Source organism: Oncorhynchus clarkii, chromosome 23 (assembly GCF_045791955.1).
Source record: "Oncorhynchus clarkii lewisi isolate Uvic-CL-2024 chromosome 23, UVic_Ocla_1.0, whole genome shotgun sequence".
In the NCBI taxonomy this organism is placed as follows: Eukaryota; Metazoa; Chordata; class Actinopteri; order Salmoniformes; family Salmonidae; genus Oncorhynchus; species Oncorhynchus clarkii.
The window spans coordinates 23,985,687-24,008,170 of record NC_092169.1 but is presented as its reverse complement, the minus strand read 5'-3'; the positions used below and the strand labels follow the sequence as shown (position 1 = coordinate 24,008,170).

The window sequence follows — 22,484 nt, the reverse complement described above, 5'->3', positions numbered from 1 at the left end:
AGTCAGACAATTCTAACTGATTATTCTGCTGAGGTGAATTTTTATTATGAAACCATTGATAAACTGATTAGAAACATTGACGCAACCTTTCCATCTGTGAGATCTAAACCTGGCCTCGATGTATCCAACCCAGTTCTTTCTCTGCTGCAGGCCGGTGCACTTTCAGTATAATAGGAATGTTTCTCCGTAGAGGCCTGTAAGAATGGACCCTGTATAAAGCTCTAGCTCTGGTAGTTCAAGTCAACAGTGATTTCATTGCAGCCATAAGCAAGGTCTTGAATAAATCTTTCCCTTCTGGTTTTAAATTCAAAGACAGTGCAATGCTGTTTATCAAGTCTCCAGATCTGTTGTGAAAAATGTATTACATCTATTTCAAATGTATTTTAATGAGCCAACCTGGATAAAAGGTATGTTAAATCAAATGTACACCTACATGATACATAAATTAAGCATCCACCCATGAAATTATCTTTCAAAACACAACTGCTGTATAGATCTACACATCCATGACGAATGAAAAGGCCTTCTGTGTAAAGCGGGAACTGCTACTTCAGGGCGACAAAACAGGTACAGTACATCATCAACCAGAGAATGGTAAGGTACAGTACATCCTCAACCAGAGAATGGTAAGGTACAGTACATCATCAACCAGAGAATGGTAAGGTACAGTACATCATCAACCAGAGAATGGTAAGGTACAGTACATCATCAACCAGAGAATGGTAAGGTACAGTACATCATCAACCAGAGAATGGTAAGGTACAGTACATCCTCAACCAGAGAATGGTAAGGTACAGTACATCATCAACCAGAGAATGGTAAGGTACAGTACATCATCAACCAGAGAATGGTAAGGTACAGTACATCATCAACCAGAGAATGGTAAGGTACAGTACATCCTCAACCAGAGAATGGTAAGGTACAGTACATCATCAACCAGAGAATGGTAAGGTACACTACATCCTCAACCAGAGAATGGTAAGGTACAGTACATCATCAACCAGAGAATGGTAAGGTACAGTACATCCTCAACCAGAGAATGGTAAGGTACAGTACATCCTCAACCAGAGAATGGTAAGGTACACTACATCATCAACCAGAGAATGGTAAGGTACAGTACATCATCAACCAGAGAATGGTAAGGTACAGTACATCATCAACCAGAGAATGGTAAGGTACAATACATCCTCAACCAGAGAATGGTAAGGTACAGTACATCCTCAACCAGAGAATGGTAAGGTACAGTACATCCTCAACCAGAGAATGGTAAGGTACAGTACATCAACCAGAGAATGGTAAGGTACAGTACATCCTCAACCAGAGAATGGTAAGGTACAGTACATCATCAACCAGAGAATGGTAAGGTACAGTACATCCTCAACCAGAGAATGGTAAGGTACAGTACATCCTCAACCAGAGAATGGTAAGGTACAGTACATCCTCAACTAGAGAATGGTAAGGTACAGTACATCCTCAACCAGAGAATGGTAAGGTACAGTACATCATCAACCAGAGAATGGTAAGGTACAGTACATCATCAACCAGAGAATGGTAAGGTACAGTACATCATCAACCAGAGAATGGTAAGGTACAGTACATCATCAACCAGAGAATGGTAAGGTACAGTACATCCTCAACCAGAGAATGGTAAGGTACAGTACATCCTCAACCAGAGAATGGTAAGGTACAGTACATCCTCAACCAGAGAATGGTAAGGTACACTACATCATCAACCAGAGAATGGTAAGGTACAGTACATCATCAACCAGAGAATGGTAAGGTACAGTACATCATCAACCAGAGAATGGTAAGGTACAATACATCCTCAACCAGAGAATGGTAAGGTACAGTACATCCTCAACCAGAGAATGGTAAGGTACAGTACATCCTCAACCAGAGAATGGTAAGGTACAGTACATCCTCAACCAGAGAATGGTAAGGTACAGTACATCATCAACCAGAGAATGGTAAGGTACAGTACATCCTCAACCAGAGAATGGTAAGGTACAGTACATCCTCAACCAGAGAATGGTAAGGTACAGTACATCCTCAACTAGAGAATGGTAAGGTACAGTGCATCCTCAACCAGAGAATGGTAAGGTACAGTACATCCTCAACCAGAGAATGGTAAGGTACAGTACATCCTCAACTAGAGAATGGTAAGGTACACTACATCATCAACCAGAGAATGGTAAGGTACAGTACATCATCAACCAGAGAATGGTAAGGTACAGTACATCATCAACCAGAGAATGGTAAGGCACAATACATCCTCAACCAGAGAATGGTAAGGTACAGTACATCCTCAACCAGAGAATGGTAAGGTACAGTACATCAACCAGAGAATGGTAAGGTACAGTACATCCTCAACCAGAGAATGGTAAGGTACAGTACATCATCAACCAGAGAATGGTAAGGTACAGAACATCATCAACCAGAGAATGGTAAGGTACAGTACATCCTCAACCAGAGAATGGTAAGGTACAGTACATCCTCAACCAGAGAATGGTAAGGTACAGTACATCCTCAACTAGAGAATGGTAAGGTACAGTACATCCTCAACCAGAGAATGGTAAGGTACAGTACATCCTCAACCAGAGAATGGTAAGGTACAGTACATCCTCAACCAGAGAATGGTAAGGTACAGTACATCCTCAACCAGAGAATGGTAAGGTACAGTACATCCTCAACCAGAGAATGGTAAGGTACAGTACATCATCAACCAGAGAATGGTAAGGTACAGTACATCCTCAACTAGAGAATGGTAAGGTACAGTACATCCTCAACCAGAGAATGGTAAGGTACAGTACATCATCAACCAGAGAATGGTAAGGTACAGTACATCATCAACCAGAGAATGGTAAGGTACAATACATCCTCAACCAGAGAATGGTAAGGTACAGTACATCCTCAACCAGAGAATGGTAAGGTACAGTACATCCTCAACCAGAGAATGGTAAGGTACAGTACATCAACCAGAGAATGGTAAGGTACAGTACATCCTCAACCAGAGAATGGTAAGGTACAGTACATCATCAACCAGAGAATGGTAAGGTACAGTACATCCTCAACCAGAGAATGGTAAGGTACAGTACATCCTCAACCAGAGAATGGTAAGGTACAGTACATCCTCAACTAGAGAATGGTAAGGTACAGTACATCCTCAACCAGAGAATGGTAAGGTACAGTACATCATCAACCAGAGAATGGTAAGGTACAGTACATCATCAACCAGAGAATGGTAAGGTACAGTACATCATCAACCAGAGAATGGTAAGGTACAGTACATCATCAACCAGAGAATGGTAAGGTACAGTACATCCTCAACCAGAGAATGGTAAGGTACAGTACATCCTCAACCAGAGAATGGTAAGGTACAGTACATCCTCAACCAGAGAATGGTAAGGTACACTACATCATCAACCAGAGAATGGTAAGGTACAGTACATCATCAACCAGAGAATGGTAAGGTACAGTACATCATCAACCAGAGAATGGTAAGGTACAATACATCCTCAACCAGAGAATGGTAAGGTACAGTACATCCTCAACCAGAGAATGGTAAGGTACAGTACATCCTCAACCAGAGAATGGTAAGGTACAGTACATCCTCAACCAGAGAATGGTAAGGTACAGTACATCATCAACCAGAGAATGGTAAGGTACAGTACATCCTCAACCAGAGAATGGTAAGGTACAGTACATCCTCAACCAGAGAATGGTAAGGTACAGTACATCCTCAACTAGAGAATGGTAAGGTACAGTGCATCCTCAACCAGAGAATGGTAAGGTACAGTACATCCTCAACCAGAGAATGGTAAGGTACAGTACATCCTCAACTAGAGAATGGTAAGGTACACTACATCATCAACCAGAGAATGGTAAGGTACAGTACATCATCAACCAGAGAATGGTAAGGTACAGTACATCATCAACCAGAGAATGGTAAGGTACAATACATCCTCAACCAGAGAATGGTAAGGTACAGTACATCCTCAACCAGAGAATGGTAAGGTACAGTACATCAACCAGAGAATGGTAAGGTACAGTACATCCTCAACCAGAGAATGGTAAGGTACAGTACATCATCAACCAGAGAATGGTAAGGTACAGAACATCATCAACCAGAGAATGGTAAGGTACAGTACATCCTCAACCAGAGAATGGTAAGGTACAGTACATCCTCAACCAGAGAATGGTAAGGTACAGTACATCCTCAACTAGAGAATGGTAAGGTACAGTACATCCTCAACCAGAGAATGGTAAGGTACAGTACATCCTCAACCAGAGAATGGTAAGGTACAGTACATCCTCAACCAGAGAATGGTAAGGTACAGTACATCCTCAACCAGAGAATGGTAAGGTACAGTACATCCTCAACCAGAGAATGGTAAGGTACAGTACATCATCAACCAGAGAATGGTAAGGTACAGTACATCATCAACCAGAGAATGGTAAGGTACAGTACATCCTCAACCAGAGAATGCTAAGGTACAGTACATCCTCAACCAGAGAATGGTAAGGTACAGTACATCCTCAACCAGAGAATGGTAAGGTACAGTACATCCTCAACCAGAGAATGCTAAGGTACAGTACATCCTCAACCAGAGAATGGTAAGGTACAGTACATCCTCAACCAGAGAATGGTAAGGTACAGTACATCCTCAACCAGAGAATGGTAAGGTACAGTACATCCTCAACCAGAGAATGGTAAGGTACAGTACATCCTCAACCAGAGAATGGTAAGGTACAGTACATCCTCAACCAGAGAATGGTAAGGTACAGTACATCATCAACCAGAGAATGGTAAGGTACAGTACATCATCAACCAGAGAATGGTAAGGTACAGTACATCATCAACCAGAGAATGGTAAGGTACAATACATCCTCAACCAGAGAATGGTAAGGTACAGTACATCCTCAACCAGAGAATGGTAAGGTACAGTACATCAACCAGAGAATGGTAAGGTACAGTACATCCTCAACCAGAGAATGGTAAGGTACAGTACATCATCAACCAGAGAATGGTAAGGTACAGAACATCATCAACCAGAGAATGGTAAGGTACAGTACATCCTCAACCAGAGAATGGTAAGGTACAGTACATCCTCAACCAGAGAATGGTAAGGTACAGTACATCCTCAACCAGAGAATGGTAAGGTACAGTACATCCTCAACCAGAGAATGGTAAGGTACAGTACATCCTCAACCAGAGAATGGTAAGGTACAGTACATCCTCAACCAGAGAATGGTAAGGTACAGTACATCCTCAACCAGAGAATGGTAAGGTACAGTACATCCTCAACCAGAGAATGGTAAGGTACAGTACATCATCAACCAGAGAATGGTAAGGTACAGTACATCATCAACCAGAGAATGGTAAGGTACAGTACATCCTCAACCAGAGAATGGTAAGGTACAGTACATCCCCAACCAGAGAATGGTAAGGTACAGTACATCCTCAACCAGAGAATGGTAAGGTACAGTACATCATCAACCAGAGAATGCTAAGGTACAGTACATCCTCAACCAGAGAATGGTAAGGTACAGTACATCCTCAACCAGAGAATGCTAAGGTACAGTACATCCTCAACCAGAGAATGGTAAGGTACAGTACATCCTCAACCAGAGAATGCTAAGGTACAGTACATCCTCAACCAGAGAATGGTAAGGTACAGTACATCCTCAACCAGAGAATGGTAAGGTACAGTACATCCTCAACCAGAGAATGGTAAGGTACAGTACATCCTCAACCAGAGAATGGTAAGGTACAGTACATCATCAACCAGAGAATGGTAAGGTACAGTACATCCTCAACCAGAGAATGGTAAGGTACAGTACATCCTCAACCAGAGAATGGTAAGGTACAGTACATCCTCAACCAGAGAATGGTAAGGTACAGTACATCCTCAACCAGAGAATGGTAAGGTACAGCACATCCTCAACCAGAGAATGGTAAGGTACAGTACATCAACCAGAGAATGGTAAGGTACAGTACATCATCAACCAGAGAATGGTAAGGTACAGTACATCCTCAACCAGAGAATGGTAAGGTACAGTACATCCTCAACCAGAGAATGGTAAGGTACAGTACATCATCAACCAGAGAATGGTAAGGTACAGTACATCATCAACCAGAGAATGGTAAGGTACAGTACATCATCAACCAGAGAATGGTAAGGTACAGTACATCCTCAACCAGAGAATGGTAAGGTACAGTACATCATCAACCAGAGAATGGTAAGGTACAGTACATCATCAACCAGAGAATGGTAAGGTACAGTACATCATCAACCAGAGAATGGTAAGGTACAGTACATCATCAACCAGAGAATGGTAAGGTACAGTACATCCTCAACCAGAGAATGGTAAGGTACAGTACATCCTCAACCAGAGAATGCTAATGTACAGTACATCCTCAACCAGAGAATGGTAAGGTACAGTACATCCTCAACCAGAGAATGGTAAGGTACGGTACATCATCAACCAGAGAATGGTAAGGTACAGTACATCCTCAACCAGAGAATGGTAAGGTACAGTACATCCTCAACCAGAGAATGGTAAGGTACACTACATCATCAACCAGAGAATGGTAAGGTACAGTACATCATCAACCAGAGAATGGTAAGGTACAGTACATCATCAAAAATAGATAATGTATTACTACTCCCGATCCATTCCACCTGAGCCAGCACTTCTGCCAAGGTGATATATGGGGGCTGTCAACTGTTTCCAGTTTCATTGCGTACCAATACCATTAATCTCAGCCACCATGTGTGGTAAGTGTTCTGGCACAAAATGTCAGCTGTGGAATGGGATGAGTTATCCCCATATAGGCCTAATGTGAAGTGCTTTGAGGCTTTGTCGAAAGCGCTATATAAAAATGCAACCAACTACCTAGTGCCATCAGCCACCGCCTAGCTCCGATCTCTGTTGTGTGCTTCAGAGGGGCTTTGCAAACAGCCTAGATTCCAACCACCACAGAGTTCTTTACACTGCAGGCACAGCAAGGTCTGACATCCTCCACAGAGAGAGAGAGAGACTATTCCAGAGGATCAATAGTCATTCTCCCTATGGAGGCTGATAGACAGACATAGTGGAGCACAGAGCACAGCAGGGATAGATTGAGTTACTACTGTAGGGAACAGTAGACAGGCAGACATAGTGGAGCTCAGAGCAGAGTATGGTTAGATTGAGTTAGAAGACAGAAGGTAAACCAGGTCAACACTAATACCGGACTGTGTTACATCCATTGCATTACAGGCCTGAGTCATTCCACCTCAAAAGGCACAATAAAGAAATTGTTTCTGTTGTTAGAAACATTTAAGATTAGCATTCCTGAAACATTACCTTGCTGAAATATAATTTGATCTCTGAGAAATTAAGCTAAGCTGAATGAGTAAGACATGAATGAGTAAGACATGGGGAATTCAACAGAATTATCAATAGCCACCCAAAGACCCCTCCACGCAGATTCCACCCTCAACAACCAGTATACAGTATCAGTTATCTCTGTTTAACAAGTAGTAAGGAGCTGTTGCTTGGAGTATTGATTCTTCACCCTTTGTAATGTATTCCCTGTGAATCTGGTGATGTTTTTTTCCCATTCAGAAAAATCTACCATTGAAGTCACTTGCATTATTTACCGTAAATGAGTGTGAACGTACCATATGTTGCCCACTAGATGCCGCTCTTCCTGCTACTGCCACCACACCCTTTTATCCATTTAACTGGTCTCTTGTGTTTCTTACAATGTTTCACCACATTTTCTTTGCAACTTTGGTAGGAAACCAATACATTTTGCTCATGATGAAAATAATAGTCCCTTATTGATGTCACTTGTTAAATCCACTTCAATCAGTGTAGATGAAGGGGAGGAGACAGGCTAAAGAAGTATTTTTTTGCCTTGAGACAATTGAGACATGGATTGCGTATGTGTGCCATTCAGAAGGTGAATGGGCAAGACAAAACATGTGCCTTTAACGGGGTCTGGTAGTACGTGCCAGGCGCACCGGTTTGAGTGTGTTAAGAACCAAGGGAGCAGCTACTCTTCCTGGGGTCTGACAAAATTAAGGCAGTTAAACAATATATATATTTTTTTACAATACATTCATTACAGAATTCACAACACACCAAGTGTGTGCCCTCAGGCCCATACTCCACTACCACAAATCTACAATGCAAAATCCATGTGTACGTGTATGTATAGTGCGTATGTTATGATGTGTGTGTATGCATGTGTCTTTGCCTATGTTTGTGTTACTTCACAAATCAAATTTATTTGTCACATACACATGGTTAGCAGATGTTAATGCGAGTGTAGCGAAATGCTGTTCCGTAAGGTGTATTTTTACCTGCTTTTTCAATCTGATTCTAGTGCTTGCATCAGTTCCCTGATGTGGAATAGAGTTTCATGTAGTCATAGCTCTACGTAGTACTGTTCTGGACATAGGGACTGTGAAGTGACCTCTGGTGGCATGTCTTGTGGGGTATGCATGGGTGTCCGAGCTGTGTGCTAGTATTTTAAAACAGACAGCTCGGCACATTCAGCTTGTCAACAACTTTTACAAAAACAAGTAATGAGGAAGTCAATCTCTCTTCCACTTTTAGCCATGAGAGATTGACATGCATTACATTAATGTTAGCTCTCCGTGTACTTTTAAGGGACAGCCATGCTGCCCTGTTCTGAGCCACCTGCAATTTTCCCAAGTGCCTCTTTGTGGCGCACAATTGGCCCAGCGTCGTTCGAGTTTGGCCGGGGTAGGCCGACGATGTAAATAAGAGTTGTTCTTTTTTTTTTGTTGAATTTTACCCCTTTTTCTCCCCAATTTCGTAGTATCCAATTGTTGTATCTTGTCTCATCGCTACAACTCCCGTACGGGCTCGGGAGAGACGAAGGTTGAAAGTCATGCGTCCTCCGATACACAACCAACCAAGCCGCTGCTTCTTTAACACAGCGCACATCCAACCCGGAAGCCAGCCGCACCAATGCGCCGGAGGAAACACCGTGCACCTGGCCACCTTGGCTAGCGTACACTGCGCCCAGCCCGCCACAGGAGTCGCTGGTGCGCGATGAGACAAGGACACCCCTACCGACCAAGCCCTCCCTAACCCGGGCGACGCTAGGCCAATTGTGCGTCGCCCCACGGACCTCCCGGTCGCGGCCGGTTACGACAGAGCCTGGGCGCGAACCCAGGACTCTGATGGCACAGCTGGCGCTGCAGTACAGCGCCCTTAACCACTGCGCCACCCGGGAGGCCCAATAAGAGTTGTTCTTAACTGACTTGCCTAGTTAAATAAAGGTTCAATCTGGTCAAACACCATTTTTTCCAGAAGTTTACTAAGGGTTGGTAACAGGCTGATTAGTCAGCTATATAAACCAGTAAAGGGGGTTTTTACTATTCTTGGGTAGCGGAATGACTTTAGCTTCCCTTCAGGCCTGAGGGCACACACTTTTCTAGTAGGCTTAAATTGAAGATATGGCAATATCGTCCGCTATTATCCTCAGTAATTTTCCATCCAGATTGTCAGACCCTGGTGGCTTGTCATTATTGATAGACAACAATACATTTTTTCACCTCTTCCACACTGACTTTACAGAATTCAAAAGTACAATTCTTGTCTTTCATAACTTGGTCAGATATACTTGGATGTGTAGTGTCAGCGTTTGTTGCTGGCATGTCATCCCTAAGTTTGTTTATCATGCCAATGAAAAAGTAATTAAAATAGTTGGCAATATCAGTGGGTTTTGCGATAAATGAGCCATCTGATTCAATGAATGATGGATTCGAGTTGGTTTTTCCCCCAAAATTTCATTTAAGGTGCTCCAAAGATTTTTACTATCATTCATCTTTGATTCATAGTATAGTTTATTTTTATTTAGCTTAGTCACATGATGTCTTAATTTGCAGTACAGTTGGGCTGCCAAACTTATTTGCCATACCTTTTGTCTCATCCCTCTCAACCATACAATTTTTCAATTCCTCATCAATTCAAGGGGATTTAACAGTTTTTACAGTCATTTTCTTAATGGTTGCGTGCTTATTAGTAACTGGAATAAGTAATTTCATAAATATGTCAAGTGCAGCATCTGGTTGCTCCTCATTACACACCACAAACCAGCAAATATACTTCACATCGTCAACATATGAATCCCTACAAAATGTATTGTATGACCTCTTATAAAACTATATGACGCCCATCCTTTGGAACTTTGGTTTTCCTAGATATGGCTATTATTTCGTGATCACTACATCCTATGGATTTGGATACTGCTTTAAAGCCAATTTCTGCAGCATTAGTAAAGATGTGATCAATACAGGTTGATGATTCCATTCCTGTGCTGTTTGTAAATACCCTGGTAGGTTAACTGACCACCTGAACCAGGTTGCAGGACCTGGTTACAGTTGGAAGTTTTTTTCCTTGAGTGGGCAGCTTGATGAGAGCCAGTCAATATTTAAAATCACCCAGAAAATATACTTCTCTGTTGATATCACATACATTATCAAGCATTTCACACATATTATCCAGATATCACACATATTCACACATATGTTAGCACTTAGTGGTCTATAGCAGCTTCCCACAAGAATGGGCTTTAGGTGAGGAAGATGAACCTGTAGCCATATTACTTCAACAGTATTAAACATTAGATTATCTCTAAGCTTTACAGGCATGTGGTTCTGAATATAGACCTCAACACCGCCCCAGTTGGCATTTCTGTCTTTTCGGTAGATGTTATAACCATGCTACCACTGTATCATCAAAGGTATTATCTAAGTGAGTTTCAGAGATAGTCAGAACATGAATGTCATCTGTTACAAGCAAGTTATTGACTTCATGGACCTTGTTTCTCAGACTGTGGGAAGCATTGGAGTCAACATGGGCCAGCATTCCTCTGGGACGCTTTCGACACCTTGTAGAGTCCATGCCCCGACGAATTGAGGATGGTGGGAAAAACATTATGAATCCTCCTCACTGCAGGAACAATCGGTAGGCTAATAGCTCAATAGCCTCACTAGGGTCCAAAATATGATACAACATTTTAAAAGCTGATGATACTTATATGGTAATTTTAGAGATAGTGATTTAATCAAAGTGTTGACAATGGAGAAGTCAACTGCTGCTTTCTGTGTAGCAAAAGCCATGTTTAACACCTGTTCATTCTTCAATCATATTGCAGATAGCTGAGAAAATTCCTATTAAAAGGAAGCTTGAAGTCTGTGGAAGTCAGAATCTTACAAGATTCTTTAAGAAGAAATATGTGGGTCAGTTGTTAAACAAGTATCTTTTTAAATAAATGGCATACTGAAATTCACTAAGAGAGTTGCAAACGCTTGTTGAAATTCTTTCACTAATTAAACTGATGTCATTCTATCTCTTCTCTTAACATGAATGGACCCAGAACTTAATTGACCATGTGTTCTGTTTACTTTAGAGACCCATTTTTCCATTTGAAAAAGTGCCATCACACAATTTGTTTGATTTTAAATGTAATTTTTTATTTATTTTTTCAAGATAATTTGTGCTATTTACTTATTTTTTTCTGTTTTAATAAAATACATAATTTGAAGAACAAACAATTGTGGAAATTAATATCTTGCAGTAAAATACTTTAAAAACAGGTTAAACAAATATTTTTAAAAAGGTTTAATGTTCTCTTACCAAGAAAATAGTCCTGATCATATACACTACCGGTCAAAAGTTTTAGAACACCTACTCATTCAAAGTTTTTCTTTATTTTTACTATTTTCTACATTGTAGAATAATAGTGAAGACATCAAAACTATGAAATAGCATATATGGAATCATGTATTAACCAAAAAAAGTGTTAAACAAATCAAAATACATTTTAGATTTTAGAGTCTTCAAAAGTAGCCATCCATTCCTGAAACAAAAAAATGTTTCAGGAATGCTAATTTTGTTGGTTTATAACTACAGAAACGATTTCAGAACAATCTGAGATGGTGGGTGACTTGATGAAATGACATTCACACCTATCACAAACAAAGCAGAGAGAGCGAGAGTATTTGTGTGTGCGTGTGTATTTCTGTTGCTTTGCTTCCTCACCGTCATACTGCATACTGAAAGCTACATGAGTTTTGACTCATCTGATGAAATACTAACACATTCTTTTCACATTTACAAAATTGTTGTAACAATGTAACACTACTTGGAAAGAGCAGATATGTTTAAAAGATAATACTTCATTTGCTGGGCTAGAAAAAGAGAGAGAGAGAGAGAGAGAGAGAGAGAGTAAGAGCGAGAAAGAGCATGAGCGAGAATGACCATATGTGATTATGACTCATCGTTGTTTCATCTACCGAAGGCTTTGTTTATATATATATATATATATATATATATATATATATATATATATATATATCGCTCTGTTTGTCCAACAACACAATTGTTCTTTGTTTGAATGTACACTACCGTTCAAAGGTTTCTAGTGTATGAGATGGATGCTGTTTTAGAGGAGATAAATACTCATAGTAAATGCTGCCACCTCAGTCTGATCATAGTGCAGTGACATCATGATTAGCATCACAGTGAAGACACAGGTTCATCCCAATATTCTCTCCTTCATCCTGAAGTGTGCACTCAGTGCCTCTTTACTTGACATCATGGGGAAATCAAAAGAAATCAGCCAAGATCTCAGAAAAACAATTGTAGACCTCCACAAGTCTGGTTCATCCTTGGGAGCAATTTCCAAATGCCTGAAGGTACCACGTTCATCTGTACAAACAATAGTATGCAAGTATAAACACCATGGGACCACGCAGCCGTCATACCGCTCAGGAAGGAGACGAGTTCTGTCTCCTAGAGATGAACGTACTTTGGTGCGAAAAGTGCAAGTCAATCCCACAACAACAGCACAGGACTTTGTGAAGATGCTGGAGGAAACAGGTACAAAAGTGTCTATATCCACAGTAAAGCAAGTCCAATATCGACATAAGCGGCCTTTCTGGTTATCAAGGAAGAAGCCACTGCTCCAAAACCGCCATAAAAAAGCCAGACTACGGTTTGCAACTGCACATGGGGACAAAGATCGTACTTTTTGGAGAAATGTCCTCTGGGCTGATGAAACAAAAACAGAACTGTTTGGCCATAATGACCATGGTTATGTTTGGAGGAAAAAGGGAGAGGCTTGCAAGTCGAAGAACACCATCCCAACCGTGAAGCACGGGGGTGGCAGCATCATGTTGTGGGGGTGCTTTGCTGCAGGAGGGACTGGTGCACTTCACAAAATAGATGACATCATGAGGAGGAAAATTATGTGGATATATTGAAGCAACATCTCAAGACATCAGTCAGGAAATTAAAGCTTGGTCGCAAATGGGTCTTCCAAATGGATAATGACCCCAAGCATACTTCCAAAGCTGTGGCAAAATGGCTTAGGACAACAAATTCAAGGTATTGGAGTGGCCATCACAAAGCCCTGACCTCAATCCTATAGAAAATCTGTGGGCAGAACTGAAAAAGCGTGTGCGAGCAAGGAGGCCTACAAACCTGACTCAGTTACACCAGCTCTGTCAGGAGGAATGTGCCAAAATTCACCCAACTTATTGTGGGAAGTTTGTGGAAGGCTACCCGAAACGTTTGACCCATGTTAAACCACTTAAAGGCAATGCTACCAAATTCTAATTGAGTGTATGTAAACTTCTGACCCACTAGTAATGTGATGAAAGAAATAAAAGCTGAAATAAAATCACTCTCTACTATTATTCTGACATTTCACATTATTAAAATAAATAGGTGATCCTAATTTTTACTAGGATTAAATGTCAGGAATTGTGAAAACTGAGTTGAAATGTATTTGGCTAAGGTGTATGTAAACTTCCAACTTCAACTGTATGTAAGGGCTAGACATTCTGCTCTGTTCTGGCCCAGGTGTGACAAACCTAGGGCCTGTAGGACTTGTTTTGTTGATAGCGATGTCAAGAAAGCAGAGCAGTGCTTTATTACAGACAGACCACTCCCCATCTTAGCTAACGTTTGTTGTATAAATATGTTTTGACCATGACAGTTTACAAACCAGGGTTACACCAAGCAGTTTAGTCTACTCAATTTGCTCATTTTCCACATTATTCATTAGAATATTTAGTTGAGGTTTAGGGTTTAGTGAATGATTTGTCCCAAATACAATGCTTTTAGTTTTTGAAATATTTAGGACCAGCTTATTTATTGCTACCCAAGAAATCATGTGGTGTGTTTTGGTGCATGTGTGTGTTTCAAAATCAATTTCCTCATTTCAATCTACATCATGTTCTTGAACAATCAAAAAGGACTTGGTACAATGACTAACATAGTAGGAATTTGCCCATGAGTACACACCTTTGTGTCTGCTGGCATTTGAAGGGTTCCTATGAAATAAGACAAGCTTCTTTAGAATGGGGATAGGGCAGGGAGAAAGAGACTCCCAAAGCTCAAAATGAAGCACGCATGTCCACACATAAACCACCTTATTACCTCAGTTATAAAGAATGAATGACTTCATCAGAACCATCCTATTTTTAAAAATTATTTAAAAACCACTGTATGTTATATAACACATATGTCAGAGTCAAGGCCCGCGGGCCACATCCGGCCCGCAAGAAGGTTTTTTACGGCCCCTGGGATGATCTTGATTTATTATTAGAACCGGCCCGCAGCAAGCCGGCAGCCCGCAGATCTTTTACACGCACCAATACTACATTTCCCACAATGCAAAGGTGACGCACCGAGCAGTAGGCTGCTTCATTTCAATATTTATTGGCACAGCAGTCGTCAGCATCACAGTAAAATTAACTTTCAGATACCCATCAAAAATGGCAAAACGGAAGGTGGATACTGAGAACCGGGGGTTTCAAACAAGGTGGGAGTCGGAGTATATGTTCACGAAGGTAGCTGGAAAACCTGTGTGTCTTCTGTGTGGAGAAAGTGTGGCGGTACTGAAAGAGTATAATCTGAGACGACATTATGAAACGAAACACGCGGACAAAAACAAGAATATGGACATGGAACAAAGGCTACAAAAGGCAGAGGAATTAAAACGAGGCCTCAAATCTCGACAGGCTCTGTTCAAAAAAGCCAAATCACAAGGCCAGGCTGCTGTCAAGGCCAGTTTTATTTTGGCAGAAGAGATCGCTAAATCAGCCCGGCCATTTACGGAGGGGGATTTCATCAAAAACTGCATGATTAAAGTTTGTGACGAAGTTTGCCCAGAAAAAAGGCAACTCTTTTTAAATGTGAGTCTGAGCAGAAACACCATTGCCGAGAGAGTAGACCAGTTGTCCATCAATCTAAAAGAGCAGCTTGTGAAAAAGGGAAAAGATTTTATTGCATATTCCTTGGCTGTGGATGAGAGCACCGACATTTCTGACATTGCCCAGTTGTCAATTTTCATCCGCGGAGTGGACTCCAACCTAAGCGTGACAGAGGAGTTTTTGGCTTTACGTCCTATGCATGGCACAACTACGGGGCATGATTTGTATGAAGAGGTGTCAAGATGTGTAAATGAGATGGAGCTGCCTTGGGAAAAACTCGTGGGTTTGACAACCGACGGAGCACCTGCGATGTGTGGACACAGGAGCGGACTGGTGGCGAAGATACGGGAAAAGATGCAAGAGGAAAACGCGACAGGTGAGCTGACAGCTTATCATTGTATCATACACCAGGAAGCGTTGTGCGGTAAAGCCTTGAAAATGGAGCATGTAATGAGCATCATCACGCGCACAGTTAACTTTATCAGAGCCAAAGGTTTGAATCACCGCCAGTTCAAGGCATTTCTGACGGAGTTAGAAACGGAGCATGGTGATTTGCCTTATCACACAGAGGTGCGATGGCTAAGCCAGGGAAAGGTGCTTCAAAGATGTTTCGAGCTTCGTGAGGAGATTTGTCTGTTCTTGGACAGCAAAGGGAAAGACACAACACAACTCCGAGACGAAATGTTTCTGTGTGAAATGGCTTTTCTGTGTGACATTACGAGTCATCTGAATGCAATAAACTTGCAGCTGCAGGGTCGGGATCGTGTCATCTCTGATATGTACAGTACAGTGAAGGCATTTAAAACCAAACTGACTCTGTGGGAGACGCAGATGCGGAAAGAAAATTTGAGCCACTTTCCCAGCTGCCAGACCATGAAAGAGAAGCTCTCTACCAGTGCGTTCCCGAGCACACAGTTGGCTGATAAAATAGGTATGCTTGCCGCTGACTTTCGACGCCGATTTGCTGACTTTGAAGCACAAAAAAGCAGGTTGGAACTGCTCGGTAACCCATTTGCTGTTGACGTGGAAAGCTCACCACCAAACCTCCAAATGGAGTTGATTGACCTCCAATGCAATGATGCACTGAGGGCAAAATATGCGGCAGTGGGTGCTGCGGAGTTCGCCCGTTTCCTCCCCGGCACAATGCCCCAGCTGCGCATCCAGGCTGCTCAAACGTTGTCTATGTTTGGCAGCACATACCTGTGTGAACAACTGTTTTCTTTGATGAACCTGAACAAAACATCACACAGAAGTCGACTTACTGCTGAACACCTCCACTCAATTCTGAGGATTTCTTCAGCTCAGAGCCTTACCCCGAACATTGATGAACTTGTGGAAAAGATGGGACACCACCAAGTATCACCCTCAACCTCAAACAAGTGAACATTACTGTGCAATCACATATTTAGAGTTTTTACTCAGTTCAAGTTTAAAAGTTAAAATGTAATATTTGTTTTCACTGCATGTTACTTCTCCTTAAACAAAGTGTTGTTTTTGATTAATAGATTTTTGCACTTTATTTTTTTGTATTTCAATCCAATTATATTTTAAAAATATTTCAGTTGAGTGGATGATAGAAAATTGCTATTATTGTTTTTTCTTTGAAGTAAATTTAGCCCACTTTTGCTAAAATAGAAAATATAGTCTACTGATGGTGCCTTGAATACCGGTTTCTTTCATTTAATGTTCATGTTATGGGGATATTTATATAAAGGAAATTTGTCTTTTGTGTCTGTTGAAAATTAAAGATTACTGACAGAGCCATAAGAAAATATTGCTTTATTTATCTGATCATATTGTAATATATTTGTTAGGTTTTCAGTAGGTTCAATTAGGTTCACTAGACTATATGCGTCATTTAAAAATTTTTCAATGAACATTCGAACAGTCCGGCCCTCGTCTTGTAGCTGATTTTTTTATTTGGCCCTCCGTCCATTTGACTTTGACACCCCTGTTATATAATGTACAATATCCTCCCCTGGCCATGAAATTGTCTTCTATAGACACAAACTTCATCAGTAACTTTGAAACCCCGCTGGACTGTTTTATAAACAATCCTCCCCAGACTACATTTTTATACAGTCCTCTCCTGAACATGAGTTCTCATAAGAGGAAACTCTGTTCTATAGACACAAACTAATGTTAACGAGGAGGAGATGAGTGAGGATGGGCAAGTATTTAGTTTGTATGTGTAGGGATGCCTTATTCCTGAAATATATATATATATATATTTTTAACAGTTTGAAGTTAATTAAATATGACTCATAATTAACTCCAGATTTCTCTCCTAGACTTAGTAAAATTAATTTGGTTTAAAAATATATTTATATTTAAGTTAACACAGTAGGGAATGAGTGATAATGTACAAATCAATCTTCTGCTACTCTAAACTCACTTTTAACTACGAGGACTTTCTTAAGAATCACCACCACATTGTGTCACACTAGGAAAAGAAATTAAGATGAATAGTTAATTGGAGGAGAGCTTCTAAAAGCTTTCAGATGTTCCGATCCCATTCTCTCTCCAAATTACTTGAAGAGAACAAATTATCTGATTTGCTAGCAGACAATAGAACAGCATACTCGCTTGGCTTTCTCTTCTTCTCTGTCGGTTTTTCCCCACGTTCATTGACAGATTTGAAACGCCTCTCTCCAGATTTAGCTTCTTAATTGGGAAGTTTAAATATAATTTCTCCCTCTTTGTCTCTTCTCAGGTCTCTCTCTATCTCTCTTAGGTTTGTAAGCTTTAGCAAAGATAGTTACCAAGATGTATAGAATTGGTCTACCCATTGAAACACCTCTTTGATCACACAAGTGTCATGGCAGCTGGACTTTATCCTATTGACATGAATACAACCAAATACAATACAATTCTACTGGCTTGTTGGCCAGTACTCCAGGCATAAGAGGTCCCTTAGGGCCCCCGGCCGCCAGGGGCTCCCTACCACACAAAAAATAACTCAGTCGCGGACTCAACTTTCTGTGGAGAGTTAGAAGAGTAGAATACACAAAGTGCCATTTTGAAATTTGGTTGTGCATCAGCAGTTTTTCCACTTTTTATGTCAGTCACTGACAGTCCCTCAGTTGGCCATGTCAGATAACAATTTTAGATTGGTAAGTTAGTCTAGCCAGCTATTATGGCTGAATACCAACCAGGCACACAGGGCATGTGCAAAGGAGCCCTGACCTCTAGGGGGCCAACATTTATTTTGTTAGTCAATCTCACTCAGATATCATTAACATGGCATAAATCTAGTCAAAATGTGTAGATTTGCAGGAAATTAGTTTAAAAGAAAGACAAAATATCTCCACCTGATGGCAAAAGGAGAAGAATGGACTGAAATACATTATAAATTGTTAAACTTCTCTCCACCCCATTGCAAAATGGGTATAATTGCAGAAATATTGTTTTAGAACTGCAACATGTTCTCTACTCCACATGGCAAAACACGTAGAATTGCCAGAAATAAACAAAATAAATTCAAATGTTTCTCTCCGCCATCAAGAAGGGGGCCACTAAAATGTAATGCTCGTGAGGTGTGGGGGTCCCCCAACCAAATCTCGCTGAGGGCCCCCAAAAGTCTAGGGCCGGCCCTGCATAGCCTTCAAACACAAGCATGCAAACACATCCATCTAAAATAGGAGGGGTCAGAGGAAAATGGTATAAGAATAAGGTTCCAATTGAGGTTGATTAAGTCCAAAGCACAGCACTAAATTAATTGGTGACAGGGAAATGGCAGCAAATGAAGTAAAACGGATCCAACCGTCCATCATGATGAAATAAAGAGGAAAGAAAAACATGAGTCCACAGCTGCTGCGGTGATTTAAGGAGAGAGAGAGAGAGAGAGAGAGAGAGAGAGAGAGAGAAATGCACAGCATAATGATAACAGACTATGCACAAACCTAGGTAAGGATACAATTCACAACAAACCTTGCTTTTGTAGGCTTGGCTATCGCGCAGCAGCGGTGCAGGATAGAGGTGTCTCGCGCAGTCTGTGAACATTTGGTTACGTCAATTAAAATATGAAAATGAAATGTAAATTCTCATCAGTCACCGACCTATGGTTTACCTAATTATTATTAATGCACACCAATATGTATGGAATCACAATCACGCCACCAATAATTTCTTTTTGGACGATACTATTTAAAACGGTTGAGATGTGTAAGTAACAATTTAAATAATATCAATAACAAAACATGTATATGTAAGTGATACAGTGGGGCAAAAAAGTATTTAGTCAGCCACCAATTGTGCAAGTTCTCCCACTTAAAGGCCTGTAATTCGTCATAGGTACACTTCAACTATGACAGACAAAATTAGAAAAAAAATCCAGAAAATCACATTGTAGGATTTCTAATGAATTTATTTGCAAATTATAGTGGAAAATTAGTATTTGGTCAATAACAAAAGTTTATCTCAATACTTTGTTATATACCCTTTGTTGGCAATGACAGAGGTCAAACGTTTTCTGTAAGTCTTCACAAGGTTTTCACACACTGTTGCTGGTATTTTGGCCAATTCCTCCATGCAGATCTCCTCTAGAGCAGTGATGTTTTGGGGCTGTTGCTGGGCAACAGGGACTTTCAACTCCCTCCAAAGATTTTCTATGGGGTTGAGATCTGGAGACTGGCTAGGCCACTCCAGGACCTTGAAATGCTTCTTACGAAGCCACTCCTTCATTGCCCGGGCGGTGTGTTTGGGATCATTGTCATGCTGAAAGACCCAGCCACGTTTCATCTTCAATGCCCTTGCTGGTGGAATGAGGTTTTCACTCAAAATCTCACGATACATAGCCCCATTCATTCTTTCCTTTACACGGATCAGTCGTCATGGTCCCTTTGCAGAAAAACAGCCCCAAAGCATGATGTTTCCACCCCCATGCTTCACAGTTGGTATGGTGTTCTTTGGATGCAACTCAGCATTCTTTGTCCTCCAAACACGACGAGTTGAGTTTTTACCAAAAAGTTATATTTTGGTTTCATCTGACCATATGGCATTCTCCCAATCTTCTTCTGGATCATCCAAATGCTCTCTAGCAAACTTCAGACGGGCCTTGACATGTACTGGCTTAAGCAGGGGGACATGTCTGGCACTGCAGGATTTGAGTCCCTGGCGGCGTAATGTGTTTCTGATGATAGGCTTTGTTACTTTGGTCCCAGCTCTCTGCAGGTCATTCACTAGGTGGGGGACCTAGTGAATGACCTGCAGAGAGCTGGGACCAAAGTATCACCCGTGGGGACCAAGATCTCACCCGTGGGGTCAAAATGATCACAAGAATAGTGAGCAAAAATCCCAGAACCACATGGGGGGGCCATGTGGTTCTGGGATTTTTGCTCACTGTTCTTGTGATCATTTTGACCCCACGGGTGAGATCTTGCGTGGAGCCCCAGATCGAGGGAGATTATCAGTGGTCTTGTATGTCTTCCATTTCCTAATAATTGCTCCCACAGTTGATTTATTCAAACCAAGCTGCTTACCTATTGCAGATTCAGTCTTCCCAGCCTGGTGCAGGTCTACAATTTTGTTTCTGGTGTCCTTTGACAGCTCTTTGGTCTTGGCCATAGCGGAGTTTGGAGTGTGACTGTTTGAGGTTGTGGACAGGTGTCTTTTATACTGATAACAAGTTCAAACAGGTGCCAGTAATACAGGTAACGAGTGGAGGACAGAGGAGCCTCTTAAAGAATAAGTTACAGGTCTGTGAGAGCCAGAAATCTTGCTTGTTTGTAGGCGACCAAATACTTATTTTCCATCATAATTTGCAAATAAATTCATAAAAAATACTACAATATGATTTTCTGGATTTTTTTTCTCATTTTGTCTGTCATAGTTGAAGTGTACCTATGATGAAAATTACAGGCCTCTGTCATCTTTTTAAGTGGGAGAACTTGCACAATTGGTGGCTGACTAAATACTTTTTTGCCCCACTGTATGTTTGAGATAGTATATCATACATATAGATTATGTTTCCTCATTTGTTGCATCAATGCCCATCAATCCACATTGAAGAGACTAGCACAGCAGAGCTGCCAGCAAATGTGTGGCGAGCTGGCATTGCCCCCAGCACTTTTGATTTGGTTTAATAAAAAATATTGGAAAAGAGGGACAAAGTACAGTTGTTCAGACTGATTTGCCTCATGATTTAAAATGTATGGAAACAAAAACCATTGATTTCCAAGTTTAAAAAACCAAACAACTCTATGCACAAGGACCACGCTTAACAGTTGTGTCCACGTTTTCAAAAAACTCTTTAACTATCTGCTCCGAATTAAGATTCAACGATGTCTGCAGAAATAATTTTGTGTTATCTATGACTTGACACACTGACTTTAAAAAATATTTTTTTTGGGTGATTGAACTACAGTAAGTGGAGTGGATTTACACCTTGCTCCGGAATTGCAGTAACATAATTTCATCATAGGTCCCTGATCTGTACTACACAGAAATGGGGTGGGTATAATTTGTGGAATGTTCCAACGGGAATATGTTCCAAAAACTTTGTAAATAACAAGGTTATCAACAAACAACACATACAAAGTTGTATAGCGGTAGAATAAGATACCAGGTTGGGAGTGGACTATTTAATTAAAGTTTTTCACTCACCACATTTATTCCGGAAAATGCCAGTGGCAGCCTATGGACAAACATTAAGAATAACCTACGTGGTGAGTTGATGCCTATTCGTCAAATTGTTGAATTGATTATGCTACTTTGCATGAGTTGTTTGTTGGCAACCTTGCACTTCACAACGTTTTTGGAACAGATTCCTGTTGGAATGTTCCACAAATTATACCCACCCCAGAAATGCATAATTATGGATATGAATGCAATTCTCTTCATGATGATGTATCCTGAATAGGTACACAAAGGTATAAATATGCAATATCCTACTTTGCATATTTGAGTATTATTCTACACACTGGCTATTATTTTAATAGCTCTGCCATTAAATAAGTCCAAACCAATCATAGACGTCTATGTTTCACAACTGTGGACATCGAAGTAGTGTAGAGCATAGTAGAGTACCATAGAGCACCGAACAGTAGAGTATAGTACAGTAGAATACAATATTATATAGTGTACTCAACTCTACTGTGCTCTACTGTGTACTGTACTCTACTGTTCTTTACTGTACTATACACTGTACTGTACTCTACTGTTCTTTACTGTACTATACACTCTACTGTGGTATACACTGTTCTCTACTGTACTATACACGGTACTCTACTCTACTAT

The 22,484-nt window shown here is 40.8% G+C and overlaps 1 protein-coding gene across 8 annotated transcripts in view; it reads right to left on the bottom strand.

Annotated features, from left to right (window-relative positions):
• LOC139381973 (E3 ubiquitin-protein ligase MARCHF8-like) overlaps positions 1-22,484 on the bottom strand; it is a 156,954-nt gene that overhangs the window by 126,034 nt on the left and 8,436 nt on the right. For 5 of the 8 annotated variants that reach the window (XM_071125859.1, XM_071125857.1, XM_071125862.1 and 2 more), the window contains exon 2: positions 19,179-19,240. The exons of the other annotated variants lie outside the window; for them this stretch is intronic. The gene's annotated coding sequence lies outside the window, so the exon portion shown is untranslated. The remainder of the gene's footprint in view (positions 1-19,178; positions 19,241-22,484) is intronic. 8 annotated transcript variants of the gene reach the window in all.